Below are 23,368 nucleotides of genomic sequence, written 5' to 3'. Positions count from 1 at the left end.
GGTTGGGCAAGATTTTATAGGGGAAGAAGGGAAAGGAGTGTGGTGAATCTGGGAGGGCGCAGGGCATTCCTTATTTGGTGGTCTTTTCGGGTATCCTGGGGGACCGTTAGTCCCGCCCCTGGAAAGGCGGGAAGGCTGGGCCGGGTTCCAAGTCCCCAGGTCAGTTCCTGGAACTGGGTGATCCGGAATGTCTCCAGGGCAGTTTCTGGAACTGGGTGGTCCGGAGAATTTCGGTCTGATGCAACCTGTGAATCTGATTGTGTTCCCCTGCCTCGGGCCAGTTGGCCTTACAAGGACACCTCCCCTTCTAACTCGCACGTGGGCTTTATGGACGGCACTGGGGCAACCACCTTGTGACTGTGACCCTGCATACCAACATGTTAAGGACGGTGGAGTGCAAAGAGCTTTGGTGACACTGGTGAGCCACTGTGCTGGCCCTGGCTTGCTGATTCCACATGTCCTGCTCTGTGAGAAACTCAGCCCTGTTGGTTTAGGCCACTGTTGCATGTTCTGTTACTTGCATACAAACTCATTTCTAACGGATATGGAGGCTTTGAAGAGAAGGTTGGACTTCATAAACTATTTGTAACCAGAATTATATAACTGGGGAGGAGGTAGGGAAAAAAAGAGAGAGAGGAGTGGGGAGGATACGCCAGCTATGAAGTTCTGTTGAGAAATAGTTGGTACAGAATTCCTGCCTTTTGGTGCAATGAGTGTCTACCCAGCCAGGACTTGTCTTGGCTAAGGCCTCGCTCTGTAAGGACAGCCATGGACCTCAGGACTCTGTCATAAACTGTACCAGGCTTCTGAACAATAGGAGTATGTCACTGGGGGCCCTGGGCCCTTAGGGTGGAGACAACATTCACTTGACCCTCCTTCCCCGGCAGTGAGCTCCTCAAGCAGTGGGTGATTCCCAGGAGCTCTGCTTCCACTGAACCAATCTGGCTAAAGGAGCATCTTGGGGTCTGTCTCCCCCTCAAGAGAACTCCACCCCTTTCCTTTGTATCCATCATACCTCCCACCCCCAACAAGGCCGGTGACTTGAGCACAGATCTGACTGAATATTTAGGAGCCCAAAGGGGATAGCAGACCAGGTTTCCTGGCATCTTAAAATAGTGGGCCGTCTTTGCTTAAAAGCCCCCGGGCTAGTTCCTAAGCTCAAGTTCTAAGTTCCTCTTCCTGGCTCCCCCCTCCCTCTCCCTCCACCCCACCCCTCCCCCAGACCCCGACGCAGAGTCTTTCATCTCTTCCTCTGCTAACCCACAGTCCCAAACAAAGCCAGGCTAGGGCGATTCTGCTCTGAGCCATACAGTTTTCAATATCTCACATACCCATCCACTCACAGATACAAGGAGACACAAATGAGATACTCTGTGATCTCAGATTAATGACGATCCTTTCCTGCACAACTGTGCCCACGGCTAGCCTCCCACCTCCTTTTCCTGTTCTGCCACGTTTCACACAGATGGATCTGACCAGGACCTCATCCACGAGACTTTCCAGCTTTCTGTCTACATCTGCTGGGAGATCAGATTCCAAGGATGAGGGACATGGGCGTCTCCGAGGGTCCAACTGTGGCAGCACCTTCCCTGCCCCACGCAGAGCATGGATGCAGGCTCTGCGCAGGTGTTCCTGCAGGAAGGCAGCTCCCTTCTCCCCTCAGTGAGGGGAGGGGCGGTTAGAGACCCCCATGCACCCACCTTCCAGCCTGAGGCTGCCTCATAACCCTCTGGAAGCCCCTGACCCTGTGCAACCCCCTTTGGTACGTGTCACCCCCCTTATCGCTGCTATCCAAGCCCTGAGCAGGAGGGAGCTTCTATTTCCCCATTTCAACATCACATGGTAAAGCCAATCAGGTCGAAAAGTCAAAGTCAGAGGGGACACAGTGTCTGGAAAGAGATCTGAACGGGAGATTAGGCAAACTGGGCGCAGACGCTGCTCTGCCACAGGCCAGGGCACTGACCCCATCCAGTCACCTCACTCGTTGGGCTTCTGTGTCCCCATCTGAAGAATAATGGTTCAAAATAACTGAATTACCCCTAAAGTGGGTTGAGGTTTTCAAAGGTGTTTCTTAGCAAGTTACACCTCTTGGAAATGAGGAGCCTCTCCCGACTTTTCCCCGACATCCCTGAAGTCTTACTGGGGAGCTAGAAGGTTCGAGAACTTTCCACTTGCCTCTGACTCCACCCATGTCACAACTTTCCTCTGGCTTCTGGTGAGCCTTTGGTGAATGAAGTGTTCCTGCATCTGCTGTTTTACTACAGCGCAGTTGCTCTGGTGCACACGCAGCTTACGTTTTTTTTCTTTCCTCTTGAATCCCAGTCAAGACTTTCAAAAGGGATAAAATAAGACGATCCCCGCAGGGGCTGCCGTTCAGCACAAACACCCGTAAGCCTCTGGGTGTGTCTGTCATCAGTTCTCGTGCAGACATCGTGAGGCAACGATGGAGTCTGCAGTTCTGAATAGCTCTGGAAGGGTATTTTACAACTGAATAGGTGGGAGTGGCCAGGGAGCTGCCCCTCCAATATCTTCTGTCTGTACAAGTTTTAATTGGGCACCCAGAGGCATAGAAATGGTTTCTTTTCAATAATAAAAGAATCTCTCAAGAGATAAGCTTCCATATCCCCGCCCTGGGAGCTGAAGGAACAAGAGTTTGAAGTGAGCTCTTTTAGGAATGCAAGTCGGTAACCTGTGATCCCCAGAGATAAAGAGAAAACATTTAGGGTTATCTCTGCACAGGGAAGACTGCTAGATAAGTCCCACCTCTCAGCGAATCATGAATCATCGGGCATCTTGCTTTATGGACTCACTGGCTACTTACTTACCATCAACAGATGGCTCAAATGAACCCAGAGATTAGGTCCAAAGAATATTACTTTGACAATTAAAGTCACAGTGAACAAGAAATACTGTGTGAAGGGAGTTAGCACAGCACTCTGCATATAGTATGAATCCTACAAATATGTATTCTTCCTCCCATGTAAAAACTGTCAAATGAGGTGATTTGTAGGGTAATCTGGACCTGTGGGGAGGTAAAGGGTAGCAAGGCAGATTTGTCTCTTAAGATGACAGCAGTACTATCTACCATCCTTTAGGAGTGTGACCTTGCTTCTCCTCCATTAAGAGGTAGAGAACCTTGGTCCTTCCCCTGAATCTGAGCAGGGCCCACGAGGTGAGCTTTCTTGACCAACGGAATGCAGCAGAAATGATGTGCTGTACATTCCCAGGCTGACCCTAAAGTCTCTAGCTTTTCCACTTTCAACGCTCCCTCTTAGAAGCCAGGCACCATCGAAGAACCCCAGCTCTCCTGCCGCCACCATGCTGTGAGGCAGCCCAAAGCAGCAAGTGAGAAAGGGTGGCCTTGAGGAGGGACGCCCAGGTGCCTGTGAATGGAACCTTCTAGGACCTGTCAGCCCAACACAGGCAGCAACCGAATGCAACCTATCGAGTGACCCCAGCCAACATCACCTGAACCGGAAGAGCCACCTGACTGGAGTTCCTGACCCATGTAATCAAGAACAAATAAAATGAGGGTTGCTTGAAGCCACAAATTTGAAGCTGGTTTTTGTATACAGCAATAGATAAATCAAGTTTTGCACAGTAAATCTAAGAAAGAATAAAAGAATTTCACCTCTCCATAGGATTTTTCTTCTTTTTCTTTCTAGCTTCTCCAAATTCTTAATACAATGAGTATACGTTCCAAAGTAAGTGCTCCACAAACATAGAAAACAAACCTATGGTTACCAAGGGGTAAATGCGGGGAAGGGTAATGAGGAGTTTCAGATTAACAGATACACGCCACTAGATACAAAACACATAAAAAACAAGGACCTACTGTAGAGCACAGGAAACTATATTCAATATCTTATGATAACTATCATGGAAAAGAATCTGAAAAAGAATATATATATGTATAACTGAATCACTTTTCTGTACACCTGAAACTAATACAACATTGTAAATCAACTCTACTTCAATTTTAAAAAATGATGTATGCAGAATAGAATATTTGCTCTCAAATGTTGGATATGCCGTAAATACATTTTTAATAAATCCATTTGAGTTCTTTTGCAAAAAAACTTTTTTCAATTTTTAAAAGTAAGTGTCCCACAGACATTGTCAAAGGATCTGTGAATTCATTCACTTAGCAAGGGTTTCATAAACATTTTTAATACTAAGCATTTTATCTATATTGATATATATTGTATATATTATTACATATATTTTATATATAATCCCCATCTACAGAGAGCTTAAATCTGACAGTGTAGACTAGGCATATACACCTGGATGTTGATAAACTGCAAGGCAATATATGACTATAGCCAGGTGACCTCTTACTCTCTTCCGGCCCTAAAATTCCATCAGCCATGGGGCTGGTATACAAGGACTGACCCTAGAGAAGACCCTTTGGGGTCTGTGGATATCAAAACCCGAAAACTGAACAGACAAGCTTATCTAAATTGGTTTTATTTTTCTGGCATCACAGTAAGTCCATAAGCAGGCAGCCGAAGTCAGACACCTCTCCTGTACCACCAGGACACAGGCTGCTTCCCGATTCCTCCTCTGATTCTCGGCATGTGGCTTTTGCTCACATGCTCCCTGGACGGGTGCACCACCTCCTGGTAATTTGCTCACGTTTCCAGGCAGGAAGAAAGAAAAAGAAAGGACAACTCTCCACAGGAAATGCCAGCTCAGTCTGTCCCTTTTCATCAGGAAAGCAATGGCTTTCCTAGAAGCCTCCCCTTTGAAACTGCTCCTTCAATCTTCCTGGCCAGAACGAAGTGGCAAGTCTATCCTTAGCTGCAAGAGGTCCTGGGCACACCCTGACATAAGCTGGCTTTTGTTGACAAGGAAAAGGGACCAGCCTGCTGTGGGGGTTGGAAGCAAGGAAGGGAGAACACACACTGGAGTCAATTAGTGTCCAGCATGGTCAGGAAGTTAGCAGGTAAAACAGATGTTTGGACAAGATGAAATGCAGCAGGCATATGGCAGAAAGGAGTTGACGGGGGCTTCCCTCTCTCCTGGGTTGGTGCTTTTGCACAGGAGGAAAGAGTATACATACCCTCATCACCATGTAATGTTTGGACTTTGATATTTGAGGCTGATTCTCTAACTCACATCAGAGAAGCTACTTAGTGTACCATTTTGCTCTTCAGAGGCTAAACGCCAAGACCTATGTTTCCCAGACTCCCTCGCAGCCAGGGTTCTGGTGATGGCTTAGTGTGTGCCAATCAGACACACTCTTTCAAGACATGCTTTCAGAAGTGGGTTGAGTGGGGAAAGAGGCAGGTCGTAATGAGGCTCTGGAGGCGGCATGGAAACCATGGCTTTCCACTTGACAGGCAGTTCCCTGGGCAGCAACTTCTGTGGCATGGGAGACTTTCCTGCAAGCTCACTTACAATTATATTCCCCAGCAGACCTCATGACTCTGCTGTCCATCTAGTAACAGAAGTAAATTTCTTTCTAACTTGGCTGGAATGACTCTGCTTTCTATAACTGAAGGCTGAGCACAGCATCACAGAGACCTCGGTCCATTTCAGCTTTTCTTGCTCGCTAGCTGTGTGACCTCGGGCAAATTACTTTTTTGGTCCAAATCACGACTTCTTTTCTCTCAAATGGAGTTCTTGCATGGATTGATTATAAACTGCATGTAATCATCATCAGAGAAATGCAAATTAAAACCACAATGAGGAATCACCTCACATCTGTCAGAATGGCCATCATGAAAATGAACAAATAACAAATGTTGGCGAGGATGTGGAAAAAATGGAACCCTCATACACTATTGATGGGAATGTAAATTGGTGCAGCCACTGCAGAAAATAGCATGGAGGTTTCTCAAAAAACTAAAAATAGAACTACTATATGATGCAGCAATTCCACTCCCGGGTATGTATTTTAAAAAACCCAAGAAAACACTAATTCAAAAGATACATGCACCCCAATAGCAGCATTATTCATAGCAGCATCATTTACAATAGCCAAGATATGGAAGCAACCTGAGTATCCATCAACAGAGGAAAGTATAAAGAAGATGTGATATACATATATACAGTGGAATACTACTCAGCCATAAAAAAGAATTAAATTTTGCCATTTGAAGCAGCATGGATGGACTTGGAGGATATTATGCTAAGTGAAATGAGACAGAGAAAGAGAAATATTGTATGATATCACTTATATGTGGAATGTACAAAAAATACAACAAGTGAATATAACAAAAAAGAAACGACTCACAGATACAGTGAACAATCTAGTGGTTACCAGTGGGGAGAGGAAAGAGGAGAGGGGCACAAACTATTAGGTATAAAATAATTAAGTTATGAGGATACAACACAGGGAGTATAGCCAATATTTTATAGTAAGTAGAAATGGAGTATAATCTTTAAAAATTGTGAATCACAATATTATACACCTGTAACATATAATATTATACATCAACTATACGTCAGTAAAAATAAATTAAGAAAAAATGCTTCATGTAAAGTGCTCTACATAGTGCCTGACCCAGAGTGAATGTTCCACAAATATTAGCTTCCACAACCTCATCTCAGAACCTTTCGGAAAAATGCAGCAGAAGTAGATGTCGAACGGCGGATGGTACTGGAGAGACTTCCTGACATGAGATGACAGCTCACAGGAGCCACACGTGGAGCCCTTTGTAACAATGTCTGTCTCCACCACTAACTTGAAGGCTCCTGGGGTCCTAGACTAAGTTTCAAGCCTATTTGCATTTCCTCTAGCTTTTAGCCTAAAATCTGTTACAGGGGAGTCTGAGAATGTCCCGGATGGAGACACCAAATGCCGCGAGTGGCCTTGGAACCAGTAGCCAAGCAGTTACGAGCTATGAAACCCCACGCATGTGCCAAACTCTGCTAAGTGCAGCTGCGATGGGGAACTGGACAGACACTGCCACTTTCTTCATAGTTTCCAGGCTGGTGCGGGAAACAGACCCTTAAAACATTAGTTCACACTTAGTCCACACTTACATATGTTAATATTAGGATGGATGTTACGGAAAGAGGCAGTGCATGGATGGGGTGGGTCCAGTCTATGACCCCAGTGAGGGTGTTCCTGAAGACGTTGTGTTGAGACTAAAGCCTGATCAAAGAAATCAATCCATGTCAGCTACTCCAGCTCCCTTGGGGGCTTTCGGTGGCCAAGACACTGTGATGCCAAGTGTAATTTTGCAGGGAGAAGAAAGTAAATAAACACTGCTGCAGGCAATAGGGAGCCAAGGCAGACCGCGGAGGACAAAGCTGTGCTCTAGAGGTCAGTCTGGCAGCTGTGCTCAGGATGTAAAGGAGACTGGAGGGCTGAGGCAGAGGTTATGGTCCTTGGACCTGGACCATCTCAGTGGGAATGGAAAAGCAGGTGAAAGCAACAGTTTCTGCAGAGGACCTACAGAGTCTGCTACACGTATCTGTGCTTCCCTCTCCTTGAGGTCTCCTCAGACGGTAAGATGAAGGTGGATGTCATCACTAAGTCAGCCCAGCTTCTCCTCAGGGAAGCTTTAGTGACCTACCTGTGGGTTTGCATGCCACCGTGTGTGTGTCCATCCACGGCCCCCAACCCAGCATTGTTTTGTTATCTGTCTTAATCCCCATAACAAGAAGAGACCACAGTGGAGAAAGCAGGCCTTCATCTCTGCACCACAATTTTGCAGAATAACTGCCCGATAAGTGGGGTCCAGCAGCAGGAACAAGAGTGGGCAGGTTTAGTAAATGACGATGGGGTGAGACCATGCAAGATGGATGACACCACCTCATTAACTCTTGCGGAGACAGCCCATCCCTCTGACTCTCAGAGGAGTGCCCTACTTGTCAGGTAGCAGAGCCCGCTGAGGATAAGACTACTCAATAAAAGCTAAGATTTATTGCACCAAGTCCTGGTTCAACACTGCTCAGAGCACCGTGGAATGTCCTGGTGGGCGCAGGAACAGGAAGTGGTGGAGGGGAGATGCCAAGCAGAGGAGGTACCGACTCCTTGCTGAAGGATGCTTGGCCAGAAGGGGAGGCCAGCTCTGGATCCTGGCTCCCCTTAAAGGGTGATCCAGGGAAGGCAGCCAGCTTCTCTGTTCATCAATCTTCTCCTTTTAAAATGTTAATGACAGCGTGTACTCTGCCTAATTCATAGCACTGTGGTGAAACCCAGATGAGACAGAGTGTGAGGGAGCTTCTCAGCGCCATCGAGATGCAATGACTTACTAGCTAAAATATTGCAGAACCACAGAGGGTAAACTGAACCTTCCTATGTTGACTCAGACTGTGTGGACTGGTACAGCTGGGACAGGCAGTACCAAGTAGGCTCCCTAGAAAAGGTGAATTTTAAGCAGAAGTTAGAAGAAATGTATGAACTAGCAGATGGGAGACAGAATCCTTCTGGTCAACCTTGTACGGAGCGTCCACCTTTTGTGCAGTAGCTCATTTCGTCAACTGTACAGGTTGGCTCTGGGACACAGGAGGAAAGTCCACAAGTATACCGTCAGGTGGCTGATTGTGCTACCTCACAACATGACAGCTAGGGTCCCAGGACGAGCATGGCACGGGGACAACCTCAACGGGCAAGTGCTCATCAAGCTTCCACTTACATCCTGCTGGCTGGTGTTCCATGAGTGGAAGCCAGTCACACGGCCAAGTCCAGAGGCAATGTGGAGGGGACTACCTAAGAATTGAAAGTCAGGAGACATTGTTCTTTGGGGACCACAATTAACAGTTCACCATAAAGAGTGACCAAATGCAGCCAAGCTAATCAATATAAAGTCACGTTAGCACCTTAATAATTTTTTAACTTTTTATTGAAGTACTATAAACACATAGAAATGCATAAAAAATATAATACACAGTTCTTCCCAAACTGAATGCACTCAGCATTCAGATCTAGAAACAAAACATTCAGAAGGCCCACTTACGCCTGTTCCCAGGCATTCACCACCCAGGACAACCACTCTCCTGACATCTGATATATATTTTTGGAACTCGTGGCTCCCATCAATGGTTTCTTTTGTTCGACATTATGTTTGTGCATTCATCCATATGATTGTGTGGTTTGCTCATTTTCGCTTGATATTCCATTGTATGACTCTTCACATTTTATTTATCTGTTCTACTATTAATGGGCATTTGGAGAGTTTCCAGGTTGAGACTTGTACAAATAGTGTTGCTATGAATATTCTCAAACATGTCCCTTGAAGAATATATTATTTTTGGGTATACACTTAGGAACAGAATTACTAAATCATAAGGTATGTGTTTTTAGTAGATAATGCAAACAGTTTTCCAAAATGATCGTAAGAGTTTACATGTTCATTGCAACCTCATGTAACCTTAATTACTTCCCTAAAGGCCCCATCTCCAAATAGTCACATTGAGGGCTGGGGCTTCAACATAAGAATTTGGGCAGAACACAATATTGCCCGTAACACCATCCTTTATATACTGCATAAACTGAGATAACATATGTATAAGTCTGTTTCTGGATTCTCCATTCTGTTACACTGGTCTATTTATGTATTCTCAGAAATACTGCATTCTCTTCATTTGTATAGCATTGTAATAGGTCCTGATATCTGGTAGTGTAGGTTGAATCATTTTGTTCTTCTTTATGATTGTCTTGGCTATCCTGGTCCTTTGAATTTCCACATTTTTTTTGAATTTTATTTTATTTATTTTTTTATACAGCAGGTTCTTATTAGTTATCCATTTTATACATATTAGTGTATATATGTCAATCCCAATCTCCCAATTCATCACCAGTTAGAATGGGCATCATCAGAAAATCTACAAGCAACAAATGCTGGAGAGGGTGTGGAGAAAAGGGAACCCTCTTGCACTGTTGGTGAGAATGTAAATCGATACTGCCACTATGGAGAACAGTATGGAGGTTCTTCAAAAATTAAAAATAGAATTACCATATGATCCAGCAATCCCACTACTGGGCATATACCCAGAGAAAATCTTAATTCAAAAAGACACATGCACCCCAATGTTCATTGCAGCACTATTTACAATAGACAGGACATGGAAGCAACCTAAGTGTCCATCGACAGACAAATGGATAAAGAAGATGTGGTACATATATACAATGGAATATTACTCTGCCATAGAAAGGAATGAAACTGGGTCATTTGTAGAGACGTGGATGGATCTAGAGACTGTCACACAGAGTGAAGTAAGTCAGAAAGAGAAAAACAAATATTGTATATTAACGCATATAGGTAGTGTGATGAATTGAATTTCCACATTTTTAGAGCCAACTTGTCCAATGCCACAAAACAAACCCCAGTGGTTTTGGTTGGGGTTTTATTGAACCTATAGATTACTTTAAGTAGGATTGGCATTTTTCAAAGTATTGGATTTTTCAGCCGATGAACATGATATAATCCCTCCTTTTATGCACAGGAAGAAAAATAAACAAAGATCTGACTCCTTGTAGTATTGAGAATCTCTGAGAGGATTACACTGAAGAAGAAAATCACAAACCCACCCATACCCATGAAGAATTGTAGTATCTGTTACCTTGAAAGTGGGTACCTTCATCAGAAGGGAGATGACAGCTCTAAAGAAAAACAGTATCAGTGAGAAGGTGGTGGGCACAAAGGCTTATAAGATCAAAGGAGCATTGGGCCAGGAGTCAAAATGCACAGCTTCCCAATGAGTTGCTTATCCTGAGCCTCAGAGTTATCAAATATAAACAGCAACAAGAATCTCTATCCCACTATTTCATGGGATAGCTGTAGAAATTATGTGAGATAAGATAGAAGGAAATTCCCTCTGAATTACAGGATCCTGTTCAAATATTAGAAGTTATTCTTATCTCCACCACACAGCCACATAACAAGATTGCTTTTAGGAAACAGATTATCAACTCACCCTCTGCTAAAGATCCAGGATGGTAGATGGCAAGAATTGCTCAATAAAGGGAAGTAGATTCTTAGAAACATTGCCTACCAATGGTGAATTTTTTAAAAGAAGGCATCATTTGACTAAAGCTTAACCCGGAAGCCATCCCTGACTCTATTATTTTTTTTTTTTTAAGTCTCAGCATTCTATTTTTTTTTTACATCATTATTGGAGTATAATTGCTTTACAATGGTGTGTTAATTTCTGCTTTATAACAAAGTGAATCAGTTATACATATACATATGTTCCCATATCTCTTCCCTCTTGAGTCTCCCTCCCTCCCACCCTCCCTATCCCACCCCTCCTGGCGGTCACAAAGCACCGAGCTGATCTCCCTGTGCTATGCAGCTGCTTCCCACTAGCTATCTACCTTACGTTTGGTAGTGTATATATGTCCATGCCTCTCTCTCGCTTTGTCACAGCTTACCCTTCCCCCTCCCCATATCCTCAAGTCCATTCTCTAGTAGGTCTCTGTCTTTATTCCTGTCTTACCCCTAGGTTCTTGATGACATTTTTTTTTCTTAAATTCCATATATATGTGTTAGCATATGGTATTTGTCTTTCTCTTTCTGACTTACTTCACTCTGTATGACAGACTCTAGGTCCATCCACCTCATTACAAATGGCTCAATTTCGTTTCTTTTTATAGCTGAGTAATATTCCATTGTATATATGTGCCACATCTTCTTTATCCATTCATCTGTCGATGGACACTTAGGTTGTTTCCATGTCCTGGCTATTGTAAATAGAGCTGCAATGAACATTGTGGTACATGACTCTTTTTGAATTATAGTTTTCTCAGGGTATATGCCCAGTAGTGGGATTGCTGGGTCATATGGTAGTTCTATTTGTAGTTTTTTAAGGAATCTCCATACTGTTCTCCATAGTGGCTGTACCAATTCACATTCCCACCAGCAGTGCAAGAGTGTTCCCTTTTCTCCACACCCTCTCCAGCATTTATTGTTTCTAGATTTTTTGATGATGGCCATTCTGACTGGTGTGAGATGATATCTCATTGTAGTTTTGATTTGCATTTCTCTAATGATTAATGATGTTGAGCATTCTTTCATGTGTTTGTTGGCAGTCTGTATATCTTCTTTGGAGAAATGTCTATTTAGGTCTTCTGCCCATTTTTTGATTGGGTTGTTTGCTTTTTGTTATAGAGCTGCATGAGCTGCTTATAAATTTTGGAGATTCATCCTTTGTCAGTTGCTTCATTTGCAAATATTGTCTCCCATTTTCAGGGTTGTCTTCTGGTCTTGTTTATGGTTTCCTTTGCTGTGCAAAAGCTTTTAAGTTTAATTAGATCTGATTTATTTATTTTTGTTTTTATTTCCATTTCTCTAGGAGGTCGGTCAAAAAAGATCTTGCTGTGACTTATGTCGTAGAGTGTTCTGCCTATGTTTTCCTCTAAGAGTTTGATAGTTTCTGGCCTTATATTTAGGTCTTTAATCTATTTTGAGCTTATTTTTGTGTATGGTGTTAGGAAGTGATCTAATCTCATACTTTTACATGTACCTGTCCAGTTTTCCCTGCACCACTTATTGAAGAGGCTATCCTTTCTCCACTGTACATTCCTGCCTCCTTTGTCAAAGATAAGGTGACCATATGTGCATGGGTTTATCTCTGGGCTTTCTATCCCATTCCATTGATCTATATTTCTGTTTTTGTGCCAGTACCATACTGTCTTGATGACTGTAGCTTTGTAGTATAATCTGAAGTCAGGGAGCCTGATTCCTCCAGCTCCATTTTTCGTTCTCAAGATTGCTTTGGCTATTCGGGGTCTTTTGTGTTTCCTTACAAATTGTGAAATGTTTTGTTCTAGTTCTGTGAAAAATGCCAGTGGTAGTTTGATAGGGATTGCATTGAATCTGTAGATTGCTTTGGGTAGTAGAGTCATTTTCACAATGTTGTCTCTCCAATCCAAGAATATGGTATATCTCTCCATCTATTTGTATCATTTTTAATTTCTTTCATCAGTGTCTTATCATTTTCTGCATACAGGTCTTTTGTCTCCTTAGGTAGGTTTATTCCTAGATATTTTATTCTTTTTGTTGCAATGGTAAATGGGAGTGTTTTCTTGATTTCACTTTCAGATTTTTCATCATTACTGTATAGGAATGCCAGAGATTTCTGTGCATTAATTTTGTATCCTGCTACTTTGCCAAATTCATTGATTAGCTCTAGTAGTTTTCTGGTAGCAACTTTAGGATTCTCTATGTATAGTATCATGTCATCTGCAAATAGTGGCAGCTTTACTTCTTCTTTTCCGATTTGGATTCCTTTTATTTCCTTTTCTTCTCTGATTGCTGTGCCTAAAACTTCCAAAACTATGTGGAATAAGAGTGGTGAGAGTGGGCAACCTTGTCTTGTTCCTGATCTTAGTGGAAAAGCTTTCAGTTTTTCACCATTGAGGACGATGTTGGCTGTGGGTTTGTCATATATGACCTTTATCATGTTGAGGAAAGTTCCCTCTATGCCTACTTTCTGCAGGGTTTTTATCATAAATGGGTGTTGAAATTTATCGAAAGCTTTCTCTGCGTCTATTGAGATGATCATATGGCTTTCAACATTCAGTTTGCTAATATGATGTATCACATTGATTGATTTGCATATATTGAAAAGTCCTTGCAGTCCTGGGTTAAACCCCACTTGATCATGTTGTATGATCCTTTTAATGTGCTGTTGGATTCTGTTTGCTAGTATTTTGTTGAGGATTTTTGCATCTATGTTCATCAGTGATATTCATCTGTAGTTTTCTTTTTGTGTGACATTTTGTCTGGTTTTGGTATCAGGGTGAAGGTGGCCTCATAGAATGAGTTTGGGAGTGTTCCTCCCTCTGCTATATTTTGGAAGAGTTTGAGGAGGATAGGTGTTAGCTCTTCTCTAAATGTTTGACAGAATTCGCCTGTGAAGCCATCTGGTCCTGGGCTTTTGTTTGTTGGAAGATTTTTAATCACACTTTCAATTTCAGTGCTTGTGATTGGTCTGTTTATATTTTCTATTTCTTCCTGGTTCAGTCTCAGAAGGTTGTGCTTTTCTAAGAATTTGTCCATTTCTTCCAGGTTGTCCATTTTATTGGCATATAGTTGCTTGTAGTAATCTTTCATGATCCCTTGTATTTCTGCAGTGTCAGTTGTTATTTCCCCCTTTTCATTTCTAATTCTATTGATTTGAGTCTTCTCCCTTTTTTTCTTGGTGAGTCTGGTTATGGTTTATTACTTTTCTTTATCTTCTCAAAGAACCAGCTTTTAGTTTTATTGATCTTTGCTATTGTTTCCTTCATTTCTTTTTCATTTATTTCATTTATTTATTTCTGATCTGTTCTTTATGATTTCTTTCCTTCTGCTAACTTTGAGGGTTTTTTGTTCTTCTTTCTCTGATTGCTTTAGGTATAAGATTAGGTTGTTAATTTGAGATTTTTCTTATTTCTTGAGGTAGGATTGTATTGCTATAACCTTCCCTCTTAGAACTGCTTTTGCTGCATCCCATAGATTTTGGGTCATCGTGTTTTTACTGTCATTTGTTTCCAGGTATTTTTTGATTTCCTCTTTGATTTCTTCAGTGATCTCTTGGTTATTTAGTGGCATATTGTTTAGCCTCCATGTGTTTGTACTTTTTACAGTTTTTTTCCTGTAATTGATATCTAGTCTCATAGCATTATGGTCAGAAAAGATACTTCACACAATTTCAATTTTCTTAAATTTACCAAGGTTTGATTTGTGATCTACTATATGATCTATCCTGGAGAATGTTCCATGAGCACTTGAGAAGAAAGTGTATTCTGTTGTTTTTGGATGGAATGTCCTATGAGTATCAATTAAGTTCATCTTGTTTAATGTATCCTTTAAAGCTTGTGTTTCCTTGTTTATTTTCATTTTGGATGACCTGTCCATTGGTGAAAGTGGGGAGTTAGAGTTCCCTACTATGATTGTGTTACTGTCGATTTCCCTTTTTATCCCTGTTAGCATTTGCCTTATGCATTGAAGTGCTCCTATGTTGGGTGCATAAATATTTACAATTGTTATATCTTCTTCTTAGATTGATCCGTTGATCACTATGTAGTGTACTTCTTTGTCTCTTGTAATAGTCTTTATTTTAAAGTCTATTTTGTCTGATATGAGAATTGCTACTCCAGCTTTCTTCTGGTTTCCAGTTGCATGGCATATCTTTTTCCATACCCTCACTTTCAGTCTGTATGTGTCCCTAGGTCTGAAGTGGGTCTCTTGTAGACAGCATATGTACGGGTCTTGTTTCTGTATCCATTCAGCCAGTCTATGTCTTTTGGTTGGAGCATTGAGTCCATTTACATCTAAGGTAATTATCAATATGTATGTTCCTATTACCATTTTCTTAATTGTTTTGCTTTTGTTATTGTAGGTCTTTTCCTTCTCTTGTGTTTCCTGCCTAGAGAAGTTCCTTTAGCATTTGTTGTAAAGCTGGTTTGGTGGTGCTGAATTCTCTTAGCTTTTGCTTGTCTGTAAAGCTTTTGATTTCTCCATTGAATCTGAATGAGATCCTTGCTGGGTAGAGGAATCTTGTTTGTACATTTTTCCCTTTCATCACTTTAAATATGTCCTGCACTGCCTTCTGGCTTGCAGAGTTTCTGCTGAAAGATCAGCTGTTAATCTTATGGGGATTTCCTGGTATGTTATTTGATGCTTTACCCTTGCTGCTTTCAATAGTTTTTCTTTGTATTTAATTTTCGATAGTTTGATTAATATATGTCTTGGCATGTTTCTCCTTGGATTTATCCTGTATGGGACTCTCTGTGTTTCCTGGACTTGATTGACTATTTCCTTTCCCATATTAGGGAAGTTTTCAACTATAATCTCTTCAAATATTTTCTCAGTCCCTTCGTTTTTCTCTTCTTCTTCTAGGACCCCTATAATTTGAATGTTGGTGCATTTAATGTTGTCCCAGAGGTCTCTGAGACTCTCCTCAATTCTTTTTATTCTTTTTTCTTTATTCTCCTCTGCAGTACTTATTTCTACTATTTTATTTTCCAGGTCACTTACCCATTCTTCTGCCTCAGTTATTCTGCTATTGATTCCTTCTAGAGAATTTTTTTTTTTTTTTTTTTTTTGCGGTATGCGGGCCTCTCACTGTTGTGGCCTCTCCCATTGCGGAGCACAGGCTTCGGACACGCAGGCCCAGCGGCCATGGCTCATGGGCCCAGCTGCTCCGTGGGATGCGGGATCCTCCTGGACCGGGGCACGAACCGGTATCCCCTGCATCGGCAGGCGGACTCGCAACCACTGCGCCACCAGGGAAGCCCTCTAGAGAATTTTTAATTTCATTTCTTGTGTTGTTCATCATTGTTCATTTTTTCTTTAGTTCTAGGTCCTTGTTAAACGTTTCTTGTATTTTCTCCATTCTGTTTCCAAGATTTTGGATCATCTTTACTATCATTACTCTGAATTCTTTTTCAGGTAGACTGCCTATTTCCTCTTCATTTCTTTGGCCTGGTGGGTTTTTACTTTGCTCCTTCATCTGCTGTGTATTTCTCTGTCTTCTCATTTTGCTTAACTTACTGTGTTTGGGGTCTCCTTTACGCAGGCTGCATGTTTGTAGCTCCCGCTGCTTTTGGTGTCTGCTCCAGTGGGTAAGGTTGGCTCAGTGGGTCGTGTAGGCTTCCTGGTAGAGGGGACTGGTGCCTGTGTTCTGGTACATGAGGCTAGATCTTGTCTTTCTGGTGGGCATGACTGCATCTGGTGGTGTGTTTTGTGGTGTCTGTGAACTTAGTATGTTTTTAGGCAGCCTCTCTGCTAATGGTTGGGGTTGTGTTCCTGTCTTGTTAGTTGTTTGGCATGTGGTGTCCAGCACTGGAGCTTGCTGGTCATTGAGTAGAGCTGGGTCTTAACATTGAGACGGAGATCTCTGGGAGAGCTCTTGCTGACTGATATTACATGGGGCCAGGAGGTCTCTGGTGGTCCAATGTCCTGAACTCAGCTCTCCCACCTCAGAGGCTCAGGCCTGACACCTGGCTGGAGCACCAACACCCTGTCAGCTACACAGCTTTGAGGAAGTCTGTCGTCTTCTGCCAGCAGTCAGTGGGTGTTCTGTAGGAGTTGTTCCACATGTAGATGTATTTTTGATGTATCTGTGGGGAGGAAGGTGATCTCCACGTCTTGCTCCTCTGCCATCTTGAAGGTCCTCCTTCTGCACTTGCTTTCTGACCTTGGATCTCTCTGAAATGTGATGACCTCAACTGTAAAATAGGGATAATTATGGTCCCATCACATAAGATGTTGTGAGCATTAAATGAATAACTATAGGTTGGAACGCTTGACAGAGTGTCGGTGCAAGGAAGGCTTCACTGAATGTTGTTGTCAACATCAAAATCGTCATCAGCATCATTGTCATTGTCATCAGTAGCATCAACATCAGCATACTTGTCACCAACAGCGCCATCGTCAACATCAGTATCACTGTCATCCGTGGCATCATTGTCATCACCAGTGTCACTGTCATCTTTGTCATCATAGTTACCTTATGATTATTAGGTCCTTGCTTTGCTACTTTCAATTGTGTGACATGGTTTCATTATCTAGATACAGAAATTATAACAATTTCTTCCTAAGACTTTTGGAAGAATAGGATTAATCAAATTTGTGAAAAAGCTTTATCAACTATGGTACCACTTATTAAGACCTGGGATCGTAATTACTCTGATTTGCCTCATAATTCCCAGGCTCACAATATTTAAAGCCCATTTGGAAGGAAACACAAGAGAGAGTGGTTTGGCTGGAGAAGGAGCTGGAGCTACCTCTGAACCAAGATGGGGATGGAGTCTTATAGATAAAACGTCTCCCAGGAGCACCACCTCACTCTACCTCCAAGACAACCCTCCAAGGTAAGATTTATTAACCCCATTTTGCAAATGAGGGAAAGAAAGCTCAAAGAGATCAAGGAATGCACCCAAGATCACAGGACTAGTAAATCACAGAGCCCAGCACCCACTCCTTCCCCTGCACAGCTCTTCACTTTGGGCATTAGCAGTGCTCTAAATCTGTAGATTCAAACAGTCACTTCTGCACAGTTTGCAAACCAGAAATTAATCCTTGAACCCACGGGAATACTCTGAGAGCAAAGATAACTCTGCAATATATCCTTGTGTATATTTTCTGTGCATCTCCACTTCCTCCTGGTTAAGAGCTATAAGTCAATCTTTTAGCCACTAAGCTAAATTCCCAGGGTGCTCTTAAGATACAGAAATTCCAGCAGTAAATAGCAAAACTGTTAGACCAGATTAAACTTGCCAAAGTGATTTGAGCAGAGCTGAGAAAAATGGACCCCCTTGAAATGATACACTATCAGCCAACAGTAACATAACCCTGGAAACGAACCATTCAGTTTATTATTCAACATGCAGAACACATGGTAGGAAGACTTGGCCAAAACCTAATATCAACAGAGGGTGTGGAAAATGTGAGCTGTGCTTAATTTACTTTTCATTCTCTCTCTCCTTTTTTGTTTTTTCCCAATAAAATGACCATGTGGGGAATTCCCTGATTTTGACATTTGAAATCTACAGAGTCTGTCTGAAAGTGACTAATGATAGTGCAGCCCCTGAGCTAAAGGCTGTGATCAGAGGGAAGAAAGGGAACAGAGAAGACCTGTGATAGAGGAGGAATCACATGGAGGCAGTTGAAGGATGCAGGTGGGGGAGAATCCCATTCATGGGGAGGCCATCGGGTCTCATCTATTTTTCTTACAACAGCTTGAAAAGGGAAAATGAATGCTGTGGGGGACTTTGTTTTTCTAGGGAATTGATACAGTTAAAAAAAATCCCAACACTTGCTTAGGCAGGTCAATTTTTTTTGTTTTTGACTAAAGCATTTGAGGGTTACACAACCCTTCAGCCCTTCTTGAAGGCTCTTTAGTTTTGGTTAAACACAAAAAATTCGAAGCAAATACTGCACACCCTGACCTATTTTTACCACTTATTTTTATCTTTGTTTTGAAGAAGGTGACATTGTGATAAGTATTCACTTTAGCTTATAATCCTATGACCAGGAGGGTGATTTAATTACACAATTATTCAGACACCTGTGACAACTCCAGGAAGACAGGGCTAGCCTGTTTGCTTCTCTTTTCAGCCTGTGTTTGGTATTGTCACCAGCATTGTGTCTTAGAATAACTGAAGGTACTTCCTGTTTGCTCAGCCTTTGCCCTGCAGTCTCGGCCGGGGGCCCATCCCGTGTGTACACCAAGGCTCCCAGACAGGCTGTGGCTTGCTGTGAACCATTCTCTGGGCCTGACTTGTTGTTTCTCTTTCTCTCCTGCAGGCTCAGAAAGTCCTTTTCTAATAGGGAAGAACAAATCTGACTCCATATTAAATCTGTTCCTTTTACTTTAGCCTTTGTGCTCCGTTGCCTCTGTACCTTTTGTAAAAGAATGTTGCCTAGAGCCTGAAATACGCAGGAGAGTCCATTCTCAAGGCTCTGATCTTTAAGGGTATAACGCTTTTATATTCATATGATACAAAGTTGCAGAGCAGAGAATAACATTTGTCTTGTTGGAGGTTTACAGGAACTTCATGACCTGACCTACATTGTCCATGCAAGAACAAAGGATGCGGACACCAAGAAGTCTGCAACAACCAATCGCTCCCCTCCCTCACCTTGCTTTAAAAGTGCTTTGCTGAAACCCTTCTGGGAGTTCGGGATTTGGGGGGCCTGTTCTCCTTGCATGGCCCTGCAATAAAACTTTCTCTGCTCCAGACTCCAAAATTTCGTTTGTTTGGCCTCACTGTGCGTTGGACACACAAACCTGCGTTCGTTAACACTTTTTCAGTCTTTCTTGTGGGAAAGTGCTTCCAAAATCTGAAATTATGCCATGTTATATGCATATGGGTCTTTGTCCTATATATTTAATATTGGATTATTTCAGTAATTGCAAGAGGTAGGATATATTTGAAGAAAACCAATAATGGAGACATGGTGGTTGCATCCTTCAATTCTCAGCTTTCTGGCAATCATTTGACCCTTGGGTTACTCCCCCATTCCACTTTCCTTGTGTAAGACATGTTGAACAGTTACCCATCCATTGTTCATTCATTTACAAGCATCTATTCAGTGGTAGCTTTGTCCAGATCCTAGATAAATAAAGCCTATTTATGTTGCAGGGAGGTTGGTGGACACACTGGGTTTTTGGACTTTTCATTAGTGACCTCCTTGGGAAGGTTTTGAGACCATCTCAGCGTGCTGTAGGCACGACTCAATTGAGAGACAACCCCCAACTTGGCTGAGATGAGTGGGGTGGCCAGTCACTGAACCAACCCGCCCCCTTTGAACACGTACTGAGGACCCACCTTGCTGTGGGAGGAGCACAGAAGAGATCCCCACGTTTACAGGTCAGGAGAACAGAACTGGACAACACCCTTCCTTTGATTTATTTGCATCTGAAACTGCCATAGGGCCATTCAAGGGAACAGGTGGTGGTGGCCTGCCCTGTGGAAAAGATGACTTTCCATGTAGTCTGAGGAATTCTTCTGGAAGATACGGGAATGGCAGTTCCCACTGCCCCCTCCCCTCCGCTGAGATCTGATATCACCCACTGGGTGACAGCGTGCTGATCGTGTTTCGGTCTATAAGACAGTGTCCTCTCCAGTGACCCATGCTGGCTCCCACTGCCAGCGCCATGAGAAGGGGAGCTCTTTGAAGTGCTGCAGACAGAGGTTGCATGGACACATGAGAACTTCAGCAGGTGGGGAAGAAGCCCACCCACCACATCAGTGGTAGGTGAGTCAGGGCAAAGGGGTCTGGCTGGGATGGTTCTTCTGACCCTTCTTGGTAGTGACTGCAAAACGAGGAGTGGGGAGGACACTGAACAGGTGCGATCCCTGAGACCGGCAACTTCCCCTTCCCACCCCACCCCCTGTCCAGGAAGGGTGTGCCTCTCCTCACCCAGCTCAGTGGTTCCTCCTTTTAAAGGGCCTGGAGCATATATCTGGACAAAACCATAATTTGAAAAGATACATGCACCCCCAGTGTCCGTTGTAGCACTATTTACAATAGCCAGGACATGGAAGCAACCTAAATGTCCATGGACAGAGGAATGGATAAAGATGTGGTATATATATTACAATGGAATATTACTCAGCCATAAAAAGGAATGAAATAATGCCATTTGCAGCAATATGGATGGACCTAGAGATTATCATACTAAGTGAATAAACCAGACAAAGACAAATATCATATGATATCACATATATGTGGAATCTGAAAAAAAAAAGATACAAATGAACTTATTTACAAAGTAGAAAGATACTCACAGACATAGAAAACAAACTTATGTTACCAAAGGGGAAGGGGAGAGGGATAAATTAGGAGTTTGAGATTAACAGATAATCATCATTATATATAAAATAGATAAACAACAAGGACCTACTGTATAGCAAAGGGAACTATACTCAATATTTTGTAATAAGCTATAAGGGAAAAGAATCTGAAAAAGAATACATATATGTATACATATATATGTATAACTGAATCCGTTTTCTGTACACATGAAACTAACACGACGTAAATCAACTATACTTCCATAAAAATAAAAATAATAAAAATGAAATAAAGAAAAATCACATGAAAAAAAGGCCTGGAGGATCCTGGGAGGATATAGTACAGGGCACAGGGCCCAGCAGTCCCAGGAACGTGGGCAGAGTTTTGGTGTCTGCTTGGTGTGGGACCTGGAACACCTGGACCATGGGTTTGTCATCAAGAGATGAGTGAATTCTAATGAGTCTCCTGGTCTGACGTTCTATGACCCTGGCTATCAGTGTCGTGCCCAAAGCGTTCACCCCAATAGGATATACATGGGAGGAACCCTTCTGTAAGGAGGCAGGTAAGTTTCTACTTCAAGTGAGCTATGAAGGGAATTCATTCCTTCAGCCCCAGAAGCAAACTTGTCTGCTGTTTCCGTTTGTTGAGTGCATCCCAGACCGATGGACTTAGCAGGAAGCACAAGGAGGCCATGATGTCTCTCAAAATTCCAGACACAAGAGAAGGGCTGGAACCCAAGCAAGCAGCTGAGCTCTGAGACTCAGCAGCTAATTTAAAACAATGTCAGGCTCCCGAATCCAAAGGAAACCAATGTAACCAACAGGTATCTGCAAGTACCTACATTAGAGATTAGTGTGGTGACAGAGTCATGCTTTTTGGGTGTCTGGATTTAAAACCATGTCCTGTGAACCTTGCTTACAGAATATTTGTCAGGGAGTGTTTGAAATGACTGATTTTCACCCATTATCAGAGTCAATATTTACCTTTGAAGACAACCAGGGGTCAGACCTTGACAAAGGGGGGCTTAGCCAGTGAGCTTGAGTATTTCGTTAGAGCATCCTTTCAGTGCTACCCCTTTACTCTTGAGAAGAAATGTCACCTAGCCTCATGTGACCAGAAAACACGCCACAATAATTCCACCAATTCGTTTTAAGGGATTTCTGTGTTTCCTCCAGCAGGCCTGTTGCACAAGCGCACTTTCTGCGTCTGTTGATCTTTCTTCCTGTCCTTCTTTTTAGTTTCAGAGGACAAAAGGGACACCCTCTTCCAAGTTCAGACTCGGACAGCAGTGGCTCTCCATGACCAAAACTCTCTGCAGCTGTGGCCTTGGAGCAGAGAAGACAAGCTTCTTTGCCAACCACCCTTCACCCCAGAGACGCGTCCTCTGAGTTCATCCAGGTCGGAGTCAGCAGCCACTGGCCAGGTCACAGACGTGGGCAGCCAGGAGGACCACCGCCCGTGTCCCCAGACCTGCAGACCAACAGCCATGACAAACAAAGGGAAGGAGACCCCGCTGTGCCCACCCAAGCCCCGCAAGCCCCGCGGTCCCCACGTTACTTTAAGAAGTTGACATGGCTTCTTTGGCATCTTTGCTGGAAACAGAAGAGGGTGGCGGCCGGAAAAGAAAACGCTTGCTTAATTAAAAGCACATTTATAAAAGGTTGGGCCTGTCAGGAAAATGACAAAGGCAGCTAAAATTTTAAAATCAAGCCCTTCTCTCTGAAGAGATTCCTTCCACACCCTGGTGGATTCAGGATGTTGCGTTTTCTTTTCCAACAGAGCCTGAACCTCTGAGTCGGGGTGAGCCAAATTCCTCCCTTGTTTTCAAACAAGTGGATCTTTTCCCCCAAAGCGACCCCACCTCTTAAGCCCATTGGCAAGGATGAGGCACTCTGGGCTCAGGCTTAGGCCTGGCTCCATCCGGAAACACGGCGATGGATGGGGAAAGCACAGGGGGAGATTTTGTAGGAACAATGGACCTTTGATATGATTTACTAAAAACGGCTTCTTTCAGAAGTCACTCCTCAAACTGGGTTGCCGAGACCCATGAAGGAACTGGGAAAGTGCGGATTGAGAAAAAATTTTAGTAGTGACTTAACAGCCATCTTCATCTCTTTGCAAAAGGAACTGTACAAATTCTTCGTAATTCCGGAAGGCAGACCTAGGGGCAATGGGGA

At 43.0% G+C, this 23,368-nt stretch overlaps 1 long non-coding RNA gene across 1 annotated transcript; it reads left to right on the top strand.

Annotated features, from left to right (window-relative positions):
• The first annotated feature begins 17,629 nt into the window (after positions 1-17,629).
• LOC132521583 (uncharacterized) lies at positions 17,630-19,625 on the top strand. Its single transcript, XR_009540921.1, has 3 exons — positions 17,630-17,761; positions 18,443-18,568; positions 19,441-19,625. It is a non-coding gene; the product is annotated as an uncharacterized LOC132521583 (long non-coding RNA).
• Positions 19,626-23,368: the final 3,743 nt, after the last annotated feature.

The sequence above is a fragment of the Lagenorhynchus albirostris genome, chromosome 6, assembly GCF_949774975.1.
Source record: "Lagenorhynchus albirostris chromosome 6, mLagAlb1.1, whole genome shotgun sequence".
Lineage (NCBI taxonomy): Eukaryota > Metazoa > Chordata > Mammalia > Artiodactyla > Delphinidae > Lagenorhynchus > Lagenorhynchus albirostris.
This window is presented reverse-complemented; position numbering and strand designations above follow the sequence as displayed.